General features: G+C 39.4%; 1 long non-coding RNA gene across 1 annotated transcript in view; it reads left to right on the forward strand.

The window, feature by feature from the left end:
- Nucleotides 1–25,815, forward strand: part of LOC105730358 (uncharacterized) — a 104,756-nt gene that overhangs the window by 75,148 nt on the left and 3,793 nt on the right. Inside the window, exons 2-3 of the long non-coding RNA XR_001110466.1 lie at nucleotides 5,704–5,878; nucleotides 17,626–17,873. This is a non-coding gene — a long non-coding RNA (uncharacterized LOC105730358). The remainder of the gene's footprint in view (nucleotides 1–5,703; nucleotides 5,879–17,625; nucleotides 17,874–25,815) is intronic.

Below are 25,815 nucleotides of genomic sequence, written 5' to 3' on the forward strand. Positions count from 1 at the left end.
TCATTAGCTAAGAGGGTATCGGCACCGGTCCAATGAACACAGATCTGCCTTCTGATTTCAGCCATTAAATTGCAATGGGATTCACAGGCTTAACATTGTGGGTGTGAGAATAATAAAATGGAACTCCATCTTTAGCCCAGTTACCATGGATGCAGTTAAAGGTCATAGTGGCAGCTGCTAACTAGTTGCCTTTTGAGCTGTGTTTCCCCTCCTGCTCTGTATTTTAGAGCACTTTCCTTTCTGTGGGTCTGCTGTGGAATACCTTTACCTACTTTGGTGACACACTAACCTCTTCTTTAAGACAACAGGCTTCCTCTTTTCAAGACAATGGTTACCATGGACCTTCTCTTGTATTTATGTGTCATGGATATGATATAGAATCAGAAGGCAAAAGCCTTAATAAAAATACAAATTGTGGTTGCTTCTGCATCCTGAATTACTTTCTCATTTTCTACACACCGGTCTACATTCCCAACCAAAAAGAAAAAAAAATATATAGTAAATTCCCATCTCCGTTTAAACTGGTAATGGGTTCAGGCACTGATGCATTCACAACGTGAAACATCAACTTCTTCTTCATTCGGCCCAAAGTCCTAGGAGTTAATTCCCTGTACTGCATGAGGTGTCAGGGTAATTACCGCTGATCAGCCCTATTTCTCTGTGCACTGCCCGCTCCCCAGGCCCCCTGTTTACTGATGCACCACCACAGCATCACGGCGCTTTCATTCAGGCAAGCTTCTTAATCGAAACGGTTTGGACAATGTCGGATTTTCAAAGAGAAGTGGGGGAAAAAAATTAAAAGTAGCCAAGCAAAATAAAGTGCGTGGTAAGAAACCTGAAAGCAGTACAAAGTATTTCCTGATGTCATCACTTCGTTTCAATCGATCTTAAAACTCCTATTCATTTCCAATGAAGGTACTGTGAGCTTTGCCATGGGCCACCTAACTGCATGATCATATTTGGAAATATTTGGGGAAAATATAGCTTTAATACGCCATTCTTTTTTGTTCTGTTTAGAAATAAGTCCCAACCGTGCAGCTATATACACCAGAATAAAAAAAAAAAAAACTTACCAAAAAAATGTTGTACCCCTCTGTTTTAAACATACATTTATATAACTTGTCATTTCATAAAAATGAATTAAGTATTATATGAGCCAAATGTTTCAATTCCACACAAGAGTGGTTTCTGGGACTCTTGGCAGTATGCCACTATATTCATTTTTATTTCAGACACAATGTGAAGTCTTTAATTTTAATATACTTTGTAACTATAATGGTTATAAGGCATACACTGTACTAATTCATCCTCATCCTTTCCTAGTCCTGGGGAGATTTCACTGAGGAACAGGAAGAGTTGTTGATTTCATGTCTCTTTTGAATTTTAGAATGTTGTGGAAGAGTGGCCTGGGGTGCAGGAGAGCAGAAAGGGAGAGAAGTGGTCATTGGGCACTCTGCACTCAGTGCTCTAAATGCTGGCTGTGGAGCTGGCTGTCATCCTTCTTGGTCCCTGGTCTCCGAATTCAAGTGATGGCCAAGTAGAAAGGCAAAGAGTGGAGGACTTTGCTGCCACCTGGGGCTCTTCCCCAGCTCCTGAGTTCCTGCTCTGGCAGCTCTTCAGCTGAAACAAGAAGAGTATTGGCGAGTCAGCTGATGGGAGCCTCTCTGTCACTGCCCCGTGTGATGGCAGCATGGGCACGGGCCAAATTCTTCTTCACAGCTCCTTTATTCTCTGAAACCCCACTGGCCACGAGTCAGAGAACCAAGCAGGGACAAGAACACTGTAGGAGAATCTGGCCCCTCGTTTAATCCGAGATACCCTGCCTGAAAAAAAGAGAGGCTGATCCCCAGTAAGAGGGAACAGAGTGGCACCGACAAATACATATGTAAATCTATTAATCCCCAGCGATCGTCCTGAAATTTCCGGGTGACCTCGGCAGCAGAGTGGTATTTCTTCATTAAAGGGGCTGGGTGGAGGTGGCGAGAGAGAGAAGTAATTTTCGTAATCTGTACGACTGTATCATTGGGAACACCAGAATAACATGTTTCAAGCGATCATGGAGACTTCAGCTCTGCTCTTCCTCTGCCACTCTCCTAATCAGAGAATTTCTTCCTGTGCCTTGTTTACTGTTGATATTTTCTGGCTGATTGGAGAGGAATGACATTTTGACAATTTACTGTAGCAGTAAGCACTGTACAAACAAAAGGTGCTGATGAAAACTGGAACCCATTATTATGTAAATGATGGCTGAGTAACACAGAATCCATCTCCCAGTCACCATCATTGAGACCAGTTTTACTCAATGATAATAATTTTCATGATTGCAGACTTCAGAGTGATCAGAAATATGCTTTAGCTGTTGCATTTATCTACTGCTGGTACTTGACCCTTAATTAAATTCTGAAACTTTTTTATATAATAAAGTAAAATACAGCTGACACTTCTGTTCAAACAAAGAGGCTCAAACACAGATCCACCAAATAAGATAAAGGTATTTCAGACTTACCTCGCTGTATTTATAGTAAACATGGATTGTACAGTGTATTTTGAAAGGGAACTTAAAGTTTAAAATGCAGATGTGTGTTTTCAAGTAATTTTAATTCTGTACTTCGGCTCTGCTCTCCTTAAATGATGCTGAATCTCTGCAAGCTCATCTTGGACACGTCATAATAAAAAAAATCTGCTTAAAAGACATTTAAATGTGCTCTGAAAATAAGTTCTGTGGATTCTTTAAACCTTCTGTCTTAATATCTAGACTATTCAAAGTGAGTCTTCAAAACTATGCCACTTATGAAGATCCACACAGCTTAGTAAGCTATTGCATCGAGTTTGTAAAGGAATATTTTTGTCATAAATTTGTTCTTGTCTTAAAAAGAGAAAGCCAAGGCAAATTTTAAAGCAGCATTTTGACTTTAATGAAAAATTGATTGGCTAAAACAGATGTCAGACTGAAACTACAAAGAGCTCAGGCAATATGCAGGTATCAGCTGTTTTTTTAAGAATGGCTGACAGTGAGGAGACTTTGGCTAATGTGTTCTTATTCCCTTTAAACCCTGCCAATGCTCCAGAGCATTTATTTACCTTGGAGTTTCCTCCCTCTTTCAGGGCAGGAAGAAAGATCTTCATTTTGAATATATTAATAAATACAAGTCAGCTTAAAGGGGCAACAGTGTGAGCCCGGTTTTTAATATTTCCTTAGATATAACCCTTTCTAACCAGGCGGCTCACAGAGCCAATGAGCTAAGAAGGTAATTACTTAAGTGGATTTCATGAAGAGTAGAAAGTTGATTGTGCCACATTAAATAACAATTGTGTCCTTAATGATGTGTTGGGCTATAATGCAAACATCCCTACCATCACAGGCAGGCGCTCCAGAGTACCTTTCTAATGACTCCGGTAGTTCCCATCCCCCTGCCAGGACGTGGGGCTTTCAGATCCTATGTAAACACTAAGTGAGCTGGTATATTTTTTTAAACTGCAGTGCCTGCAGCTGCGTGGTCATTGATAAATTGGCTATGAATTGCTGAAATACTTCATATGAATATAAACATTGTTGTAGCTTTGTAGCTTTAAGAAAGACAGAAATGTACTTGACTTGAGAGAGAAGACTGCGGTTCTATAGCACAACCTTCCAGAAAGTTCCTTCTTTGTTGTGTGTGAAGGCTGTATTTTCATGAAATCCAGCGAGGTGGACTCAAAAAAGTGTGAGGGGGTGGGAATGCAGTGAGAAAATTCATTATTTAAAAAAAATTAAAGATTGAATAAAATGTAAGTTGGCATTTAAGTATCTATCTTAAATAGAAACAGGAAATAATATTACAGCATATTAGATTTTATTGCTTCAGAATATGTAGTATTCTGAATGTCCATGTCCACTCCACTTAGTGTAGAAACGTTAAAGAAAGACCACCATGATAAATATATCCAATAACTGAGTTAGGATTCACATTAGCAGCCACCTAAACTTAGAAGAATTTTCACCATAATATAAACTTGAGACATGAAAAGGATAATTAGCCCATGGCTATAAACTTTTCTGTCTGCCCTTGGATGCTCTTATAATGACTATTTCCCCCATAACTCACAATAGTATCACTTTGTGGACATGCATATTGAATCTCTAGTCATTTACATTAATAAAACTGAATTTGAATAACACGATTCAAATGAAATGCACAGTCCAAATGCTGAGAACGTACTTTACACTAAATTTTAGCAAGTTCTTTAGTGTTATACCCATTTCAGAGAACAGAGAAATAAGATGCCTAAAATTGGAAAACGCTTCCAAACTCTGAGTGTAAGCTACATTGTGGGAGTTGAAATGAACAAACCTCTTACCTATTTTTTGTTTGTTTTATTTATGGAATGAAGACATTTGGAGAAGAATTGATTACTGAAACAAGACTCCTGGACTGGAGGAAAACCATGAACTACTGTTTATGTTGACAGATGCTGTGTTTTTGATCCTAGATCTGAATTTTGAAATGACTTGTCACAAATTCAAATTTAGCAATCATGAGTGAAGTACCCATGATGTGCCAAGCATCTAGCTTTACAGATACAAAAGCACTTACCATATCTGAGCATGGTAGGGTATAGAGGTTCCTGGGTCCTGGCCTGACCTCATCAGGCACTGCCAAATTTGATGCCTCCTTCCTGCTCACAGTAGTCCTTTGGGATAGGATATTAGATGCCACTGAATAGCCGCATAACTCACCCGCTTTGTCAGAGTCTGAGTCTAAGCCAGGTCTGACAGACTCCAAAGCAAGCCCTCTTTACAGCATGTCTGGAATCTAGTGGGTAAGACCAACCTGTCAATGCCCAAGTGCAGATGCAATAATAGAACTTCAACCAATTATTGCAAACCCTCTTGAAGGATGCCAGACCCTACCTAGTACAGATGCTAACAAAGTCTACTTTTTACCTCCAATTTCCTTTCTTTTCTCCTTCATCGCCCCTAGAGTGTAATGGAGAGATCTTGGCTCACTGCAACCTCCGCCTCCCTGGTCCAAGCCATTCTCCCGCCTCAGCCTCCTGAGTAGCTGGGATTACAGGCACCCACCATCATGCCCAGCTTAGCCTGGTATTTTTGTAAAGACGGGGTTTCACCGTGTTGGCCAGGCTGGTCTTGAACTACTGACTTCAGGTGATCTGACTGCCTTGGCCTCCCAAAATGCTGGGATTACAGGCGTAAGCCACTGCACCCAGCCCCAATATTCTTTCATATTGGACACTGTGTAAGCTAATTATTCAGCAAGTATTTTGCACTTAACTGTAAATAGCTAAGTATTTTGCACTTAACTCTAAATAGGTAAGTATTTTGTGTCCATGTGTCCAAAAGAGAAATAAAGTATGTAAAGTATTTCCCCAAAGCTATGATAAATGAATCCCATAGCTAGAAATGGCAGAAAAACCAAGGACACTTCCATGGGGACTGGGTGTCTGCCTTATCTTGGCACAATGCTTGGTCCTCCAATATCATTTTGGTGACATTGTCAAACGGGAGAAACCAGGTCTGGTGCATGGGAAACAGACTGCCTCAAAATATCTTGAATGCATGTTTTAGGGGTGAAAATTCACTTGAATAAGAATAGTTAGTTACAGTTTGTTACGTGCCAGCCACTGTTCAACGTGTTTGATGTATATTAACTTCTAAAACAACTCTGTAAGTTAGGTACTATGATTTCCATCTCCATTTTACAGATGAGGAAACTGAGCCATCAAAACTGAGTGACTTGCTTGAGGCCATGCAGCTATGGAGGGGAAGACCAGGATCTGAAGCCAACTGGGTCTCCCAAGCCTGAGCCACTGAACCATTTCACTTCTTGGAAAAACTTAATAGTCACCGTGGCTCACCTACGCCACAAACAGCATGGAGGTAATGAACTTTGATCAAAAACCTATGGTGCATTGACTGAGCATTTGTTCTTTTAAGACAATATATTTGGATGTCTTTTGCATGTACAGAATTCAAATTATTAATAATGTCCACAAAAGTTGCCCTGTATTTTTATGCTGAAATACAATAAAATGTCAACTTCATTCCAGTGGCCTTTATACTGTACACATTATGTTTAATGTCTTTCTGTATTGTAGCTAAATTTATTATCTAACTTGTTTATGCCAATAAGCTGATGCATATGAAAGATACCTGCAAAAAAATTATCTTCTCAAAACACTTCAGAAAAAGCCATAAAAGTATTATGATAAAATATCAGAGGAAGATATAAAATTGAGGGGAGGAGAAGTTATGCTTTGTAGCACTTGCTCACGATATTTGAGAAAGTAAACATTTCTGTCCTTTAAATGATTTCTGAATTTCACTAACAGCGCTGCTCTATCTTCTCAGTCAGCCTTGCTGGATAGCTCAGTTTTCCTTTGCAGTTTGCAGAGAATGTGGCAGGAATATAGGCCTGTTTTTTCCCTTTCTCACGTAACACTGCAGAAGTCATCCCTCACCTCCAGAGCTGGCCTTGTCCCTAGCGCCCACATGTGCTTTGTGGCTCAGAATGGTCTACAGGACCTTCCAAATCCAAGCACAGGGTAAAGGTTTGAAGTGTATATTTTTAATTTTTAGTACATATTTACTGAGCTACCAGTGCTGTGCACACATCGTTCCCTCCATGGAGCGTGGCTGAAAATTCCCAGAGAGAAAATTCCCTTTCTCTGAACACGGTGTGAGACAGCTCCCTGGCTGATAGCCCCCCAAGGCAAACGTGATGACAGGCACCTTCAAGATTCTAACAGGAACCCTGGGCTCTCATTGCATGCATGACATCAAAAGCACTTCATTTTCTTACACAATAGTTCTACTGGGGCTCCCCAGGCTGCAGACACAGAACTGGGGCTTATGGGGCAGGAGATTGAATAAGGATACCTATAGGGACCCACATGGAGGAAGGGAAGGAGACGAGGCAGGACTAGAAGGGAAAAGGCGGCCTCAACAGAGTCCAGCTGATCTTGGGGAGCTCTGGAGATAAAAGCCTTTCCATGCGGTCTCCAGTTGAGGCAAGAGGGTCAGGTCATTATTCCCCTACACTAATCAATGGCTGATACAGGATTCCCCAAGAAGAGGCATGACTTTGAGTCAGGTTGCTCTCTCCAGCCAGGGACGCCTTCGGGAGAGGCTGGCGGCTGATCTGCTACCACCATGTCCAGCAGCTGACGAAAGGAGTGTTTTGAGTCCTAACGAGATGTGGAAAGCCCAACACAATATCCACTGAACTCTCTATGTCTTATCTTAAATCTAGAACCATGTGCCATTTATATTATTAAATAGAAAGCAAAGGAATCCAGAGAACTAACAACTCTCAGAAAACACAGGATTTTAGAGGTACCCAAGGTTATTGTCCCCTAAGGTAGAAATTACTCCTACAATGCCCTAGCAGTGAATCATCTCTTTGCACACCTCTAGAGACAGGAGTTCATCACTGGGAACCTCTAGTTGTAATGTGGTTTTTACTTACATCTTCTAGGTGGAAATTGCACTTTGATAACAGTGACTGTATTGACAAATTACTGTCAGTGCATTGAAACTAGGAAAGAGTTAGTGTGTTTCTGCAAACTAATTTGGACCTGGGTCGGAAATGACAGAGCAGGTCCTTCAACTTATTTTACAGATATTTTCCACTAGTCAGAGTTATCTTTTTAAGATAAAAGTCAGATTAAATTTCTTTAGACTCAGAGCTCTCCACAATTGGAAAGAAACTCATACCAGTCACCCTGCCTATGAGCCTCCCTGGTCTGGAGCATGAACCCGGGTCGGCCCTCATCTCCCACCCACCCCTCACCCTTCAGCCCCTTTGTCATGGCCACGTGGGCCTTGCTGGTGCTCTGCAGATGCCCCCACCTCATTCTGCTACAGGACTTTGCACTTGATGGGAAGCGTGGCTTGGTGCTCTCCCTTCGAGACCTTTGTAAGTTTCCACTCAAATGCCAAATTTTCAGAAGAGCTTCCCTGCCACACCCCATCTCCTGAGTCTCTTAACCCCTCATGCTGCTTGCTTTCTCTTCACAGCTCTTATTAATTTCTAAAAAGGAAGATATGTATGTGTATGTTTGAGTGTATGTATGTTATACATATACACATATACAAACAGGCATATGTATACATATGCACACATACACATATATACACATTCACATATATATGTATCTGTCTCTAGTTAACGTTTGAACGATGAAAAGGTTAGGGTCACTAACCCTCCTCAGTCAAAAATCCACCTATGACTTTTGACACCCCTGAAATGTAACTACTAATAGCCTACTGTTGGCCAGAAGCCTTGCTAATAACATAGCCAATTAGCACATATTTTGTGTGTTATATGTACTATATATTGTATCTTACAATAAATAAAGCTGGAGAAAAAGAAAATGTTATTAAGAAAATCATAAGGAAAAGAAAATAACATTTTAGGTATATAATATCATAAAGGTATTCATCCTTGTAGTCTCCACGTTGAGTAGGCTGCTGGGGAGGAGGAAGGGGAGGTGTGGGTTTTGCTGTCTCAGGGTGCAAAGGTGGAGGAAAATGCATCTGTAAGTGGACCTGTGCACTTCAAACCTGTGGTACTCAAGAGTCAACTGTGTAATAAAAATGTGTGTGTGTGTGTATTGAACCACTACCTCTCTAAGATTGTAGAACAGTTCCTGACACATAGCAGCATTAAATAAATATTTGTTAGGTGAAGTCATAAATAAATGACATCAATGAACAAATAGAAGCTTGCTTAAAATGTATGGATAATGTAGTTTGTAAGTTACTGAAATTTTTAAGAAGGGTATGAGAATAAGTATCAGCTAAAATAAAATAATCTAATGAATGGAAATAAACATGTTTTCATACTGAGTTATAGTCAAAGAGAAAAGCATTTTTATCACAGTTCCTTTCTACACACCTTGACCACTGGGATCATATTTCATTCTGGTTGTATTCTCCAAACCTCCATCACGGTACCTTAAATTATTAGGTACCCGCTTGATGTTTGTTGCATTTAATTGATTTAGTCTATTGAACCTCATGATCAAGACAGAAGACCACAGTCCCTGATGCTGTTATGAATGTAGAAGGCCAGTGTGTTCCAAGTGTCAGTATGCCTTTTTCTAGATCATCTTTAATGCTATTAGACTAGTGTACCAATTTCTCTCAATATGTATAAGTAGACTTGTGAAAACAACATTCCATATTGCATTGCTATTTAAGAGGATTTGCTAACTTTCATAGGAATGAAAGGCCCATTGAGTGGAGCTCAGAAGCACTAGCCCATCACAACATTTTATGGGTGTACTCTTCTCGGCCCCATTGTGGCCAGAGGTGTTGCCTTCATGCTCTACAGGATGACTCAGGATACACTTGGCTGTGGGAGGGAGGCATGTGGGGAGTCTGGCTGGGTTTCTGTATTTTAGTTTGGTAAACCAGTCACTCAACCTCCTTAGGAGAAACTGGTATCATGTGTCTTGAAGCAAATAAATGACTGACTCTGACATACCCCTTTTAGGATAAACCGTTTCCCTAGAAATGCTCTCCAGCATTCTTGCCGCCATGACTTTGGGACACGTTGACCATAAGGATGAGCTGGTCAGTGATGGACAGGAGTCCAGATTATCTGAGACGTAGTAATAAGGACACTGATGCGTAAATATTTGAAATATCCAATAGGAAGCATTTTAACTGTGCGAACACGATCCAAATCTCACCGAGTTCAGGCCAAGGCTGCTATCAGTGACTTTTTGGAAAAGAAAAGCAAGGAAGAGGAAAGAAACAGAGAAACAAGGAATGCAGAAGAAAGCAGGAGCCACAAAAACAGCAGCAATATGCCCTGTGTATTCTGTTTCCTTGTGAAGCTATGAAGCATGTTAAGGAGACACTTCATTTTTTGAGGATTCATGCTCTTGTTTATATTATAATAAAAACAACCATGTTCTTTCTAAAAATTTAGGCAATGCACTCATGCACATAAAAGTAAAACAAAATCACCTGTAATCCTACCACACACAGATCAGCACTTACTGATCTTTTCACAGGGATCCTAAAAACATCCTTTTCCCTATAGAATACAGTTAACTTCTGTTACCTAATAACTAACTGTTAACCATTTTAAAATTCTGCAATTTTGTATTATGCCAGAAAGAAGGAGCAGTCACTCTACGTGGTATTTCTGTATATTGGTTCATTTATTCCATAAACATTTTTAAAGTACCTACTACGTTCCAAGAAGTATGCTATTTGCTTGTGCTATGAAATGAAAGACATCATTCTTGTTCTCAAGCAGTTCAGTGAGAAAGGGAAGTAATTACAGTTCAGTGAATTATAATTCAGTGACTAGGAGCATCTTACTTAGTTAGAGACCAAGATTTTCAAAAGACATAATAAATGAACTTAGTATTGATGAGTAAAAGTCGGTTAATAGGAAAAAAGTTGGGAGAAAGAAACAGAGATGGGCAAAGACACGGAAGTGAGAGTCAACATGGTGCATTTACGAACAGACAGGCGGTCCAGAGACTTGGAGCTCAGGATGTGGGAAACAAAATAGTGGAGTTGGCAGAGGATGGGTCCTGCTAAAAATACGCAGACTTTTATCAAGCATGGGACTCAGAGTTCTGACAAGGCCTTATGTTAAGAGGACTCTAGGTGCAGTGTAAAGGATGGGTTGGGAAGCCCAAGTGGTCAGAAGCTCCTGGAGGACGCAGAATGGCAGGAAGCATGCCAGGAGCTCTGCAGAGGTGAGAGTGAGGACCAGGAGGAAGCGAGAGCTGGGTGGGAAAGAGAAGGGTCAGCATCAGCTGTCGAGGTGTGGGGTAGGGCAGGACACAGGACTCATCCTTCTGGGAAAAATGGCTGACCAGTTTGAGGACACCCAAGCACCAGCTTAGCGGAGAACCAGACAACAAACTAAGGAAAGGAAGTCAGAGCTTAGCCAGCAGAACTGTGCTCTAGGACAGGAATCAACAACAATGTGGGATTTGGTGGTTATACAGATGTTTGAGGCAAAAATCAAGACAAACCAGACACCAGGCATATAGTAGCAAGCCTACTCCCCTTCTCCTGACTTCCTTCTCAGAATGTCCACCTTCAGAAAATCATTGCACAGGTGTGGGTCCCCCCAAGTTTTTCTGTGTTTCACTGCTCACACTTCATCTAAGTCCATCCAAAGTGTTGGCTCTTTTCCTGCCCCTTTTTCTCTCTTCCCCTCCTCTCTGCTCTCGCTCACTCTCTCTCCCTCTCACATACACACTTAGAATGACTTTCCCCTTTCCTTCATGCTGCCAGTTCCTGCCTAGATTTTGTAAAGAACAATCTTTTTCCTATTCTCTATCTTCATTTCACATATATGCCACAGAGGATTCTCATCCCTCTCTCCTGGAATGAGACCTGATGTGAAACATCTGTATCATGGAGGGCTGTGGGAGTGAGGACGTGAGTTTGGAAGGATATTCCCTTGGAAATATTGCCAAAGCTACACATAGACACACACGTTTACATGTACACACAAGTCTTGGCCTATACTGCAACTTTTAAAATTAAACCTATGTTTCTTCAAGCATCAGTATTTTAGATCAAACTTTTTAAAGGATCTCTTACTCAATTTTTTCACCTTATTATTTTTCTACTTAATTTAACTTATCAGCATGACAACCCTGCTGACGTCTCGCTTATTTTCTTAGTGTACCTAGCATTTCAGCAATGCAGTTGCTGTGGATTAAACAGACTTTTATAGGTTAAATCTAGAACGTAATGACAACTTGTAATAAATTCCTTTGGAAAAATGTAATCTGAGATCCCAAGCAATGTACTTTGAATGAGTATAGAAGTTCCTTACTCATAATTGGGAGTTTCCTGAATAGAGAACATATATATATATATCTTATATCAAAAGACATATTATTATGTCTTTTGAAAATCTTGGTCTCTAGCTAAGCAAGATGCTCCTACTTTATATATATGTAAATATATCTAGATAGAACTCTAAATATGATAGAACTCTAAACATCATTGTGTTGTAGCTAAAGATAATGTTCCATAGAAGGAAAAAGGAGCACATTTATCAATTATCCATGTTTAACATCAGTTACGAAAATCTAATCATTAGTTGAAGAAAACCTTATGTCTCAATCAGAAAAATGCCTATAGGAACATTGTTTACTGAATTTAGGTTCTTGGAATGAATGACAAAAATAAAAGTCAAATAAGTTTGTGAATTCCAAACTTAATTTCATTTGCTGATGACTTTCAACAGTGGAGTATCTTTAAGCTAAACAAAAGCTTACAAACAAAAATCAGAAGAAAGCACAATTAATTAATTTGCAAATTTGTTCTTTCCTGCCACAGATCAATCTTGAGGCATAAATATCACAACCAGGAATTTAGAAAAACACATCCCAAAATATATTCTGTAAAACATTAGTGCCCTATAAGATGTTAACGGTTGTTCTATTTAAAAAACAAACAAACAAAAAAAACTCAGCCAAGTAAATTTGAGCATGCTAAGTTAATCACAGTTAAACAGGCTTTCTTTCTCTAGAACTTCTCAGAGGTTTTACTATATTGACATGCATTGTCAATTTCTAAGGAGTGGCATTATTTCTCAGACTTATTGAGCACCTCAACAACCAGTAGTAGTGCTTTATAACTCACATGGCAGGAAGCTCAGGCTCAGAATGGGAAGACCTTTCAACACGGGTGAAAATCCTGGTTGTTTTAAACTGCACTGTAAGCCAGAATTCAATATCAGCATGCCCAGGTGTCCAGAAGGGATTCGCCAGAGCTTTCTTATAAATGCAAGGTCTGAGAAACAAGGGAGTCAGCCAGCAGTCACAATACCCATGCCTTTCAAACAAATTTAAGGGGAAAAAAATTAAGAAAAGCTCTGCTCCCCAGAGCTGCTGTTCTTCAAAGCACTATGTTCAAGAAGTGGGAGCAGGGAGTGTGGGGGACAGTATAGGGAGGGATCTCTACAGCACCAAAGGTGACTAAGGAGACTGAGCAGCAAATATTAATATTCTTGTGTTCATGGGGACCTTGGAGGGATGGGTCAATCTAGCCGCGATTGTGGAAATCTCCTTAGACATTCAGTGTAAACTGCCACGGGGATTGGTCTTTCCCTCCGAAAGCTAGACCCTTATTGCTTTATAATGACAGTACTTTATATTTTGAATCAATATTTAATTCATTTATGCTAACCCCCAAAGCTGAAAGTACTGTCAGAGTTGGCAAGGGGACTCTAAATTTATGTTCTAATTACTTGACCGTTTCATCAAAAAGTAGACACGGTGTCTGTGGTTTAGGACTTTGAAATAAACCCTATAGAAAGAAAAAAAAATGTCAGACACATAGAGCCCATTCATACACATGTTTATGGCTTCTCTACCTGCGAAAAGGAAAGGTTCTGTGAAGGTGTAGTGTGGAGAAAATCGACACAGTTTTCTCGTTCATCAAATTAAGCCAGTGCGTATTTTATTCTGCAAAACATGAAATTGGGGTGTGGCTCCTTGAATTTAGGAGGTGTTTTTATTTTTTTGTTTTTTTCATGTAAAACTTTTCTGAATTGATAAGTGAAACTATCACATGAGAAAGAAAGTTTACAGAGGAAATTCAGTAGGGATTTTTTTTTTAATATATGCAAACTCAAGTATTATGAATTAAACTTTAAAAGATACTACTTCTTGGAAAAGAAATTACAAACTACTGCTAATGATGATATTATTAGGGTACAACCAGGATAGTTTTTCAGTGCTTTACAGTCATGATTCAGTGAAATCAATGAGATTATTTGTACTCAGTCAAAACCTTGACTTCTTACTACCAAAGCTGGAAAATTAGAAGTTAACCATAGTTTGGGTCCTCCTGGAGCCCTTACGTTGGTCAATGTGTGGGATACATAGCTCAGCCTAAACTGGTCACATGCCCCACCTAGATCACAACAACCCCAGGGACAGATGTGACAGGAAAGTGCAAGGGCATTAACGGTTTCATCCCCATTATTGTAGGCCCAAAGCCCACCCTTATGGTGCACTCTGCTCTAAGAGGGCTAGAAAACCAGTATCTTTCATAGTAATGACTTCCAGTTTACAGCCTTCATTTGTTATATTTCCTCAATAGCTGTTGTGTTGAGATTAACTGCATAAATGGTCTGCAGCTGTCTGTTATGAATTAAGGGAGTTTAATCAAAGTATTTCTAATGTACAGCATAATGATAATACATGGGGGAAGTACTATTTAAGAGATAATGATGGCTTCAGAAGATCACTGTTGTAATGTTTAGTGCATATGCCTTCAGCATTGAATTTGTTGTTGTTCTGAATATGCTTAATGGATCACTGAAAAGCTGCCTAATGCGGGATTGTTTGATGGGGCTGACAGAGCTGGAATTAGCCCATTGCTGTTTACTGCATACAGCCATTAAGATTAATTGCTGCCAGATAATTTTGACTGTTTTTATCTTCTGGAAAAAGTGTCACTAATGGGTTTATAAATTGGTTCACTATTACTAATAGTAAGGCCAGTGTAACACAATAGAATGTCAGCTAATTCTAAAGATAAAGGTAAAAAAGTATAAAGTACTATACGGCTTGCTAGTTTTAAGGGATACTGTTATCTAATAACAGACAGACTGATATATGATGCTCATTAATGCTATTTCCTGAGCTTTGGGTTGAACCTAATAGATGCTAATAAAGTCTTATTTGATGTCCCATTAAAAAGCTCAATCTGTTTTCTGCATTAATGCCCAGTGTTGTTTATCACATCTTTGATGACTAAAACCCAAATTCCAATCTGTTTCATAACCAAGCTTTTTCTGAGCATCTTTATCCCTATTTTGGTTTTTCTACTCATGAAATGTATACAACCAAATCAGAGAAGAATTAACAAAGCACATACATTTATCATGATATATGGTATATAAGTTACCTGTGAAGTTTACAATTCAAGCATTTTTATATAATGTCTAGGCAAGCTTCTAGTAATACTGTATTGCTTTTCTAACCACTGTTTAAGGATTTTTTGCACTTGAATACAATTTTGAACATATAGATAATTTAGCTTAGTGGTGATAAAAACATGTCATGTACTTAAATCTTAACAGATTATAGGATTTAAAAATTCTAAGCATATTTCCCTAAAGGAAATTAAATTGATATAATTATTTTTAAGTGATGCAATTCTGGTAGATTATCCATGGAGCCTTAGACATCATTGGGACGTAACCAACCCAATTGCTTGCATTGGTTTGTAGATGTTTAACATATCAATCTGGGTTCTGCCAGTTTGCCACAATTTATCATAAAATTCCTTGTGCTTTGAGTTTCAAATGTATTCTTTATTTCTGAGAGTGCTGAAAATAAACAGAAAAAATATGAACCAGACAGACAGACAGTGAATATTTAACCATGTAGAAGAAAGCAATAATTCATGAGCAGTGAAAGTGTTATTTCCTCAAGAATGGATACTATAAATTATGAAGTGTTTCTTTTGTGAAATCAAAAAGCATATTTATATCTTTCATTTGAAGATGTTTTATATTGCATTTAAAAGTTTTACATTTAAGAATATCTGAACTCTTCAAGTATATGTAAAATAATACATGACAGATTATTCTCCTCCCTTTTGTTTGGTGGTATAGTGGAAGACGGGGAAGAAATCCTGTGTATTGTAAGTCATATTCTTCTATGGAGTGAAGGGGTTAACATAAATTTTAAGAAAGTAGTTTTTTTATTTTGTTTTTATGATCTTGCTCTAAAGTGAAGTAAAGTCAGATGCTGAATTGCACACAACTTTTTCTCTTTCATATTTTCAATATTGAAATGAATTTCAATATTTAACATAAAACAATAAACACATTGCCTCAACCTCAGTGTCTTGGGTGGTGTTCGTGGGGAGCCTGCATTTCAGAAGGAAGATCTTTCGGATGACCCGACCAGTCCCCCTCTCTGGACTCTGGGTGCTGGTGAAGCAGGTCATTGACAGCCTGCCTCCCGCTGGGTGCCACAGGGCCCTTGCTCAGAGAGCAGCATTGAAATATGGAAAGGCCTGGGGTTTTTCACCAGCATTTTAGCACACAAAGAGCTCCTTCATCAACTTTTAGCAGTGTCTGGTCGTACGTCCTAGCTATATATTTTTTCCGCTCAAGAAAAACCTAGTTTCATTATTTAATTCTGTTTGTCACCTCTGAATGGTTCCCCCAACCCACCAAAAATAGAAGATATTTCTGAGCTTCTTTACCAATGTGGGTACCCATGGGCCATGGCTGCAGAGAATAGAACAATGGTCATGGGAGACCTGGAAGGAGGGGGTGAAAGGGGGCGGATGATGAAAAATAACTTATTGAATACAATATACATTATCCGGGTGATAAATACACTAAAAGTTCAGAGTTCATCACCATACTGTATACCCCAGTAAAAAATTGCTTCTGTACCCCTTAAATTTATACAAAAAAACCACAGCAAAAACATTGCAATGCATCTTTGTGGATGTCATGATGCACCTTTGTGGTTAGAGATTTTTAAAAACACATGTACGTACCTCTTTCCCTGACCTTCCATCTCTTTCAGAGCCAAGAATGCCTGGCTTTGGACTATCTTTTTTTTTTTTTAGAGAGGTAGGGTCCCACACTCTCCCAGGTTGATCTCAAACCCCTGGTTCCCAGAGATAATCCCACCTTGGCCTCCCAAATTGCAAGGGCATGAGCCACTCAGTCAGGTCTTGGGCCTTTCAAATGGAATAATAGTAAAAAAAACCCTAACGTAAGCCTCAATATTTCCTTAGGTCTTAGATGGTTTACATTTGTAGGCCTGACAAAATGAAAAATAATTCTCATGGTACTCTGTTAAAGAAAAGAAAAGAAAAAAAAAGAAAAGAAAAGGAAAGGAAAAGAAGGAAGGAAAGTAAGGAAGGAAGGGAGGGAGGGAAGGAAAGAAGGAAGGAAGGGAAGAAAGGAAAGAGGAAACAGGATTTCAAGATGGCTTCTCTTCTGGTGCAGCATGGATAGTAAGAAAGAAGGAAAGAAAGAAAGAAAAAAGAAAGAGAGAGGGAGGGAGGGAAGGAAGGAGGGAGGGAGGGAGAGAGGGAAGGAAGGAAGGAAGGAAGGAAGGAAGGAAGGAAGGAAGGAAGGAAGGAAGGAAGGAAGGAAGGAAACTAACTGAATATTTCAAAATGGCTTCCTTCTGGCACAACGTGGATGGCACCCCATCACGGTAAATGGAGAAGCAGAGTGAGGAGATGACAGGAGAGTGAAAGTAAATAGATTCTGAAAGTATGCCCCTGGTGGGATCTGGGGTAGAACAGGTGACTCTCCTGAATCTCACGATAGGAAATTTGCTGCTTCAATTTAGCCTCAGCAAGTCTCAAAGTTTAAAACTCCCTACGTTTGTTCAACTCGGTGACAGGGAGGAAAGTTGCACCAGCAGATACTTAAGGACTCTTCCCAATGTGGAGATGGAAGCAGGATCCTGAGACTGTAGGCATACAATCACTGGTGCCAGGAAGTAGCTGTATCTGCAGCGTCCCCTTGACATCGACCTCATTTCAATAATTTCCAGCCATTGACCTCTGTCTGAATGAGCATTAGGAAACCGGCATGTTTGGATACTAATTTGAGCCTGTCTCTCTCTCCATTCTCTCTCCAGTTTGGATTTTATGCTTGTGAAAGGGCTCCGTTGATAATTTTGATGTCTGCAGCTTTCCATCCGTATGATCAGACACATTCTCACCAGCTTCAAATATCAAGATGAGGAGGGGAGACCTGGTAGCTTTTCCTTCTGTTAACTGCTGGCATCAGTTGAGTGATGCAGACATTTTGCTATTAAGAACTGAGCTGAGACTGAAGCTTCATTTTGTATGAGACTGCGCAGAGGTCGTCTGAAGTTTCTCCCAGGTGAGGTAACGCCCTTTAGTTATTATGATCCTGGATTTGAAACTGTGACCTACTGGTTTGCCAGATGCCAAGAACAAATGTTCTGAAATTGATTTACCATAAGACATGATGAGCCGCTCTAACTTGCCTGGGAGGAGTGGAATATTTAACCTGTGGGTGAGACTCCTTCTTGCTACCTATCAGTTTTGCCACTGCTCTGATCGAGAAACATGTTGGGAGCAGAGTTGGTAAGAGTGAATCAGACGTTATCTGCCAGAATAGGACTCGTGGCACCTGCTTGTTCTATCCCTCATTTCCACCCTCTCTATCTTTTGCCTATTGTCAGTCATTGTGGTTGGTCCGTTCAGAAGAATCGTGAATATTCATAGCCACCCTAATTTACTAATATATATTCACTAATGTCAGAAATCTGTACATGTGATTCCTGAGCTTATTACAGTAACAAGTTTCTCCAGTGCTACTGGGCATATTCTTCATGTCTTTCTTCCCAGACTGCTGACTCAATTTAAGATCACATCCTTTGCTCCTTTGTGTCTATTGCATTTGCCCTGTAAAACTCATTCCCTTCACATTGTAGGACATCTAAAGACATGGGGGGGCATTCCAAGACTAGGCGTAAGATGTGTTTGATGCCGTTCTTTTAACATGATTCACTCTTTCTTTGATCTGTAAAACTCCCTAGCATTCTCTCATGGCTATTGGGGTCCTGGGAGAGAAAGCTGGAGGCTGCTTAAGTATCAATTGGTGTTGGATGATTTTTCTCTGCATCACAGTTAGGCTGCTACCTCTGCAGTATGGTGTGCAGCACTTCTCACTGCATCACTGAGGAAAGAAATCGTAAATTAAGTAGGTTTTAAAATTGCCCATTGAATTCACATCATTAAATAATGCTATAAGAAATTCTTAGGCAGAGACAAGTAGGAGAATTAAAATGCTATAAATTATGCCCCGGCAGGGCGGCAGAGTGTTAAACACTTGTTTTGCCCTTTGTTCTGGCCACAAAGCACCCACAGCCAGGGATGGTTCTGCCCACTGCTTAACAATAAGTACCTGGGAGGAAGCGTGACCCCTGAGTGCCCCCAAAAGGGGGATTATTGTAACAGCATTTAGCTCATCTCCAGAAACTGGTGAAAAACACCTCTGCATCATTCAGGTTACACTTGTCCCCAGGGAGCCATTAAAGTTTCCTTCTTTCCCTCTTATTTACTTCTGCCTGGTATTTTCCATTCTCCACATCCTTTCCTGGCCAGCAGCAAGGAAGTGGAAAAGGAACAGGGCTCATCTTGCATATAAGGTATTTACCTGTCTCATTCACCCCCAGATGTCAAGAAAGTTGTAGGTACACTTGGTCATTGCTATTTTTCTCTATCATTATTCTTGATCATCCCATCCTGTCTCTTTGGCTAATGTTTGTCCAAATATTATCACTTTCTCTGTTTCTAACCAATCTGTAAATGTCATAAAAACAAGGACAGCTCTATTTTCAAAGCACAGTACTTCAGTACATACAACAGTGCCTGGCCCTTAAATAGTGCTCTGACTGCCCAAGACTATGTGGCAAATACCATAATGTAGTAGTTTAAAACAACAGCAATCATCTTATTATCTTCAATTCCTATGAGTTAGAAACTAGAGAAGGGCTAATTTTTGACCCATAGTCTCAGGAATTCTGCCTCAGGGTCTCTCATGCAACTGCTGAAGATGTAACAGGGATCTTCTGAACATCTTCTCTGTTGCGTAGTCTCCAGGTCTTTCTGTGTGGTCCCTCTTCATCTGAATAGTTGAGCTTCCTTACGGCATGGCCCTCTGATGATGGGAGGACTATCTGTATGTCAGCTGAAGGCTTTGAGACCAAGCATTTTAGCAGCAAAGTGGATGCTATGAACCCTTTAGAGACCTGGCCTTGGGAGTCGCACACCATAATTTTCACTGCAATTTCTTAGTTGCAAGTGAGTCACAAGCCTACTTAGATTTGAAGACAAGGGAATTTGACTTTGGTTCCTGATGTTGGTGTGGCAAGATTCTAGAAGCACATGGGGTACTGGAGATATTGTGACCGACTTTGGAAAATACAGTGAAAATGCCCAGCCTTGTTTGTTTAAAAAGTAAATAAATGCCTTCTGAATGATTTCTCCATCTCTCCTACTGCAGATTTCCTCTGACCTCAGTTTTCAGATAACTGTATTTTCACTCCATTTCTGGAAACTGCATTCTTTCCTGTTTTTGAATGACCCTTTGCATTCTACCAATTCAGCTCTTTTATAGACTATCTTCATAACATATCAGTTCTTGAAATTTTCTTCAAGCGATGAACTTTCTCTCTCTGACTTATCTATATTCCTCTGTTGAGCTTAAATTTCTGTACTTTGTCTTAAGGATGAGTCTTGAAAATTCAATACACCCTCCTCACCTCAGTGATCGTATTATATCCCATCTCCACCATAATGAAAATCACTTCCTTTATGATTTTAGAAATTTTCTCTTTGTTGAAAATTTTCAGGTTTCTGTTTTCAAGTCTGACTTCTCCTAAGGCAACCAATTTGGTATCTCCGTTTATGTCTTCATAAGCTAACCAGACTCTATTAATTCAAATGTAGCATAACTGCACTAAACCATTTTCTGCATAAACTTTTCTTCTTTATTCACTTCTCAAAGAAGGCTGCTTTGAGTAAGAATTGTACAATTTCTCATGTAGCCATGTTTGGAGCAGTATTATTCACAACAGCCAAAAGGTGGAAGCAACCCAAGTGTCCATCAACAGATGAACGAATAATCAAAATATGGTATATACATACAATGAAATACTATTCAACTGTAAAAAGGAGGGAAATTTTGACATGTTACAATGTGAAAGAACCTTAAGGATATTACACTAGTGAAATAAGCCAGGCACAGAAATATAAATATTACATAATTCCATTTATATGAATTACCTAGAAGAGTCAAATTCATGGAGATAAAAGTAGAGCAGTGATTGCCAGGGGCTGAGGGAGGGAGGAATGTGGGGTTGTTATTTAACGGAAATAAAGTTTCAGTTTTGCAACATGAGGAAGTTCTCAAGACGGATGGTGGTGATAGTTGTACTTAAGATGAATGTACTTAACACTACTGAGCTGTACACTTAAAAATGGCTAAGATGCTAAATTTTACGTCATATATAATCTACTACAATTTTTTAAAGTTCTTTTTAAAGAATTGCTCAATTTGTTTTTAGTTTTTCTAGCTGATATTTATAAACCAAAATCCGTTGTATTGAAGCAGTCAGCCTACTGGTAAGAAACTTATTCATTTAATAATTGGAATTGCTCAGATTTAAGATAAAGAATAACAGACGTTTTTAATTTAACTAAGTAGAAAATATCTTTATTAGATAGACTGTAATCATCGCCCTTACCTTGTACACACACACAAACACATACACATACACATATACACCCTTCACAGAGTAAGAGATATTTTGTTAAGGTCTTTGATTCATGTATATGGTTAGCGATGATTTTCGTAAGCATTTTACATATTGTATCCCATTAAATCCTCACATTAACCTTATAAGGAAAGTACTACTATGATCCCATTTTATTTATTTTATTTTTTGAGACAGGGTCTCACTCTGTCACCCAGGCCAGAAAGCAGTGACACAATCACAGCCCACCACAACCTTGAACCCCTGGCTTCAAGCAATCCTCTCACCTCAGCCTCCCTAAGTGCTGGGATTATAGGCGTGAGTCACCGCACCCAGTCTTATGATCCCATTTTAATAAGAGAAAGTGAGACTCAGAGTAACAAAGTTTCTTAACAAAAAAACTGAGGTTAGAGGTAGAATTTGAACCCAGGTATCCAACCCCAGACCTTTCCCCTCTTGACATTCTACTTAACTGTCATCTGCTAACTATGAGATGTTCTATGTGGAAATGTGGAATCTGCCCTAAGGTTGGACACAGGACACTCAGGCTCTAGTCCAGGCTCTGTCCCAAATGGCTAAATCACTTTCTGCTTAGCATTTAATGCTCAACTGAGACTTGATTTCTCCATCCGTAAAATGATAAATCTACTTACATTAAAACCTATTTTGAAAATCAAAATCAAAATTAAATAATACAAGAACTATGTATGAAAGTGCTTTGCAAGCTATGCAGTGAGCAAATATGAGGCACTGTTACTATGATGAGGGAAACAGTAGGTGATAAACAGATGAAATGGCTCTAATCCAGAAAGAAAAATAGGGCAAAGAAGATGTCAGAAGTAAGAAGTTATTCCTTTTATCCACCTGGTTTTTTCTGCTGCTGTTAATATCTGGAGGGTCTCACTACCTTCACTTGGTTCTCTGCTCTTTCAGTGTTTATATAGCCAATTCCCTTTATTAAATACCCTCTATTAAAATACCTAGAATGGGACCAACTTGAACAGTACCAGCCCCTTCTCCACAGAGATGCTGACCTTGATCATCAGCCCACAAAACTAATGGACAGCATCAGTCTCCCTCCAGACATTGTAGACTGTGAGAAAATTATTTACTTTATCTGCTTTATTCACTTAATCTGCTATGATTGGGGATTTATTTTATTCATAAAGGACTATGTAATCAATTCTTTCCATGCATTGGTTTATTTAGTTATTTTTAGCATTTTGCATGACAGACTGGCCTCATCCAGTTCATTGACTGAGCAAGTATTTGCTTTCTAATGCATCCTAAGCTGTCCACCCATCATGGAGTCTAGACTGTAAGGGAGACAGACATCTTAAGAGTTTATTTATGCTTTTACTTTTCTTTGAAAAAAATTGAGCTGTTCTGTTCCATGTAACTCCACACTGTCTTGGACTAGGTGCGTATTCCTCTTATGTTTAATCACCGCAGCCCAAGAGCCAACCCAAACCACACAAGCACATTTAAGGATTGTATCACATTCGCTAACATTCCATTGGCCAATGTAAATTATGTGGCCATGCTCAACACAAATGGAACTGAAAAGTATTTTGTTCACAAAGGGAGAGGAAAGAGTGCGCTGAAAAGTAATTCTCAAATTTTAACATGCATCAGAGTTCCCTGGAAGGCTTGCTAAACCAGATTTTGGGGCCCCATTCCCAAAACTTCTCATTCAGTAGGTTTGGAGTGGTACCCCACAATTTATATTTCTAAGAAATTCCCTGGTGATGCTGATGCTGCTGGTCCAAGGTCTAAACTTTGAGCATCATTGGTCTAGCCTATCCCTTTAGTCTAGATGCCTATCACAGTAGGTGTCTAGATGGGCCATGCAATGTCTAAGACAAAGTAGCGGACAAAAGAGTATAAAATGTGACATAAATGAAAACCAAGAATGAATAGTCTTGTGAATGGTCCTTATGAAAACAATGCAAAAGATCTTGGTTTAATTAGTCCAAAGTAGGGTAGAAAACTCAGTAACAATTTTCAACTATGCATTAGAATACAAGCGGCTCTTTTTTTTTTTTTTTGGAGAACAGAAATAGAGTTAAAATGCATCAGAAATATTCAAGTTAGCCATGAGTAAGAACAGCCTATTTGCAAGGCTGTTGATATGGCAAGTACACTAAAGAGACTTAGAAAATCATAATTAGATCATTTAAGGCATAAATGGTTACTATCGTGTCACTGTTTGACTTTTGTCCTACCTTGGTGCAAAATTGGAATCACCTCTGAGGATCACTTTGGCCCCATAATTTGGTAAAGACGGGTATGAGAATGGGAGAAAACAGTAAAGAAGGAGACAGAGGTAGAGACCTTGAGGGATGAATGCCTTCTTCACCGGCAAGTGTATTCAAAGATGTCACCAACAGACTTTTCATACAAGTAAACTTTTCCTAATTATGCTGTCACCCTTAAAGCATGATGAATCTTCCCCCATCAGGAAGTCAACTTTTATCGTGAGATTAGAAAAAGCATAATACTGAATGTCGCAAGACCTGGCATGGGTCTAGGTTCTGCCGCATTTGTGTTGATTGGTCAATTATTTTAATCTTTTGGAGTTTCAGGTTTATTGTCTATAAAGTGGGTATAAGAATATCAATGCTAATTAAAGAGAAACAGCTTTGCAAACCATAAAGTGCTATTCGAATGCTGGCTTTGGGATGACTGAGAGGCAGTGGCCAGGAGCAGACCTGTCTATCTCAGCATGCCCTGCAGAGCATTGGGGGAGTGCTTCCAAATCGGAATTTCAAGTGTCACTGTGAGGACAGTTTGTGTTTTGGATTTCAGACAGTAAACGTTCAGTTCAGTTAATTGCATTCTCAGTTCAAGATGCATTATGAAAATCAATAGGTACAAGGCCTTTCTCTTGTCTAATCTCATGCTTTTTTCTTCAAGTCCATTCCCAATCTCAGCCTCCCCTCCCCATTGCCACTAAGTTTGGTATACATCTTTGATATGCACACATGTTTGAAATAGAGAGAGCATGTATTTATTTATGTGTGCCAGAGATGCTGCACTTTATATCTCACTCTGGGTTTTACTCAACACTGTGTTTTGGTTTTTTCTGTCTATCCATTTAACATTATGTACCTCTAGTGACTACTACACTGGTAATTCTTTTTTAATTAGATTCTTGACATATGGTAATAAACTTTTTATTTTGCCAGTTAAGAACATAAGACAAGCAAATGTCTATTATCAACTCTTCCTATCATTTCATCGAAAAGAGTATTTTAACACCAAAAATTGGATAAGGACAGAATCTCAAACTAAAGGATAGTTTTTTTGTGGTAAATACTTTGGGACCGTCTACATTTGTGGTAAACCTCATCCATTTCTCTCATTTGTGGAAGAGTGAAGCTTTATATATATGGGCTGGAAATAGAAAAACATCCAAGGAAAATATTTCTATACTGTGCCATATATTCATAGTTTAGACTTTGTGGGCCCAGAGTTGGCTTCAAGGCCATAAGAACTATGCAGTCGCACATAGCCCCACACTTTGGAAGGGCCATTTGCTTGGTTTAGTGTTCTACCATCACCGTTTTAAAATTATTAATAATTTATGAACTGGAGGCCCTGAATTTTCATTTGTTCAGGGCCTCAGTTCTCTGCAGGTCAGATAGTCTCTGTTACAACCACTCCTCTCTGCCACAGGAGCACAGACACAGCCATACACAGCATGCAAACAAATGAGAGTGACTACATTCCATCAAAACTTTACTTCCAAATAAAGACAGTGGGCTGAATCTGGCCTGTGAGCCACAGTTTGCTGGCCCCTGGCTTAGCACACAGGCTGCGGAGTAAGCAGGCTAGATTCAAATACTGATGCCAGGACTGTGACTGAATGACACCTGGCCATCTACTTAACCTTCTCCAATTGCACTTGCCCCCATTTCTAACTGTGGGGTAATATTTTTAAGTTTACCTCGGGGGCTGCTGTCAGAATTAGCCAGATGATGTATGTAAACCACCTGGTACCCTCCAGTACAAACTTTCTAGAACTATTCTCATTTCGACTTATTGTCCTTTAGCATCACCTCTCTGTCAATTCTGATGCTGGGTTATTTACATATTCCAACCCTTCTATCTTTCCAGGAATCTTCCAAAATCCATATCAGAGGAAGCTGGAAATCTGTGGATCGTTCCCCTTTTCCCCCATTTCCAAGTAGACCTTTTTGGATACAATTAGCAACAGTTTTCAATAAACCAGATGTGATCCCTCACCCAGGGTTCTGGAGTTTGATGCCAAGTGCACACTTTTATCAGATGTCCCCACTGCCAGGCTGGTCAGAGGTACACTCGCTGACTCTCTAAATAATACAGTTGCTTCCGTAATACATGCACACTTTCAACCTCAGGCATTCAGATGTTATTATACACTTGCCATGGTACGAAACTTCTCTCTGTCCATCATTAAAAATAATATAAGTAGCTGCTAAAGAAAATCAAAGAGGACGCAAACAAATGGAAAAACTTTCCATGCTCATGAATAGAAATAATTAGTATCATGAAAAT

Source organism: Aotus nancymaae, unplaced genomic scaffold (genome assembly GCF_030222135.1).
Source record: "Aotus nancymaae isolate 86718 unplaced genomic scaffold, 86718_ANA_hifiasm-v0.15.2.pri h1tg000131l, whole genome shotgun sequence".
Lineage (NCBI taxonomy): Eukaryota > Metazoa > Chordata > Mammalia > Primates > Aotidae > Aotus > Aotus nancymaae.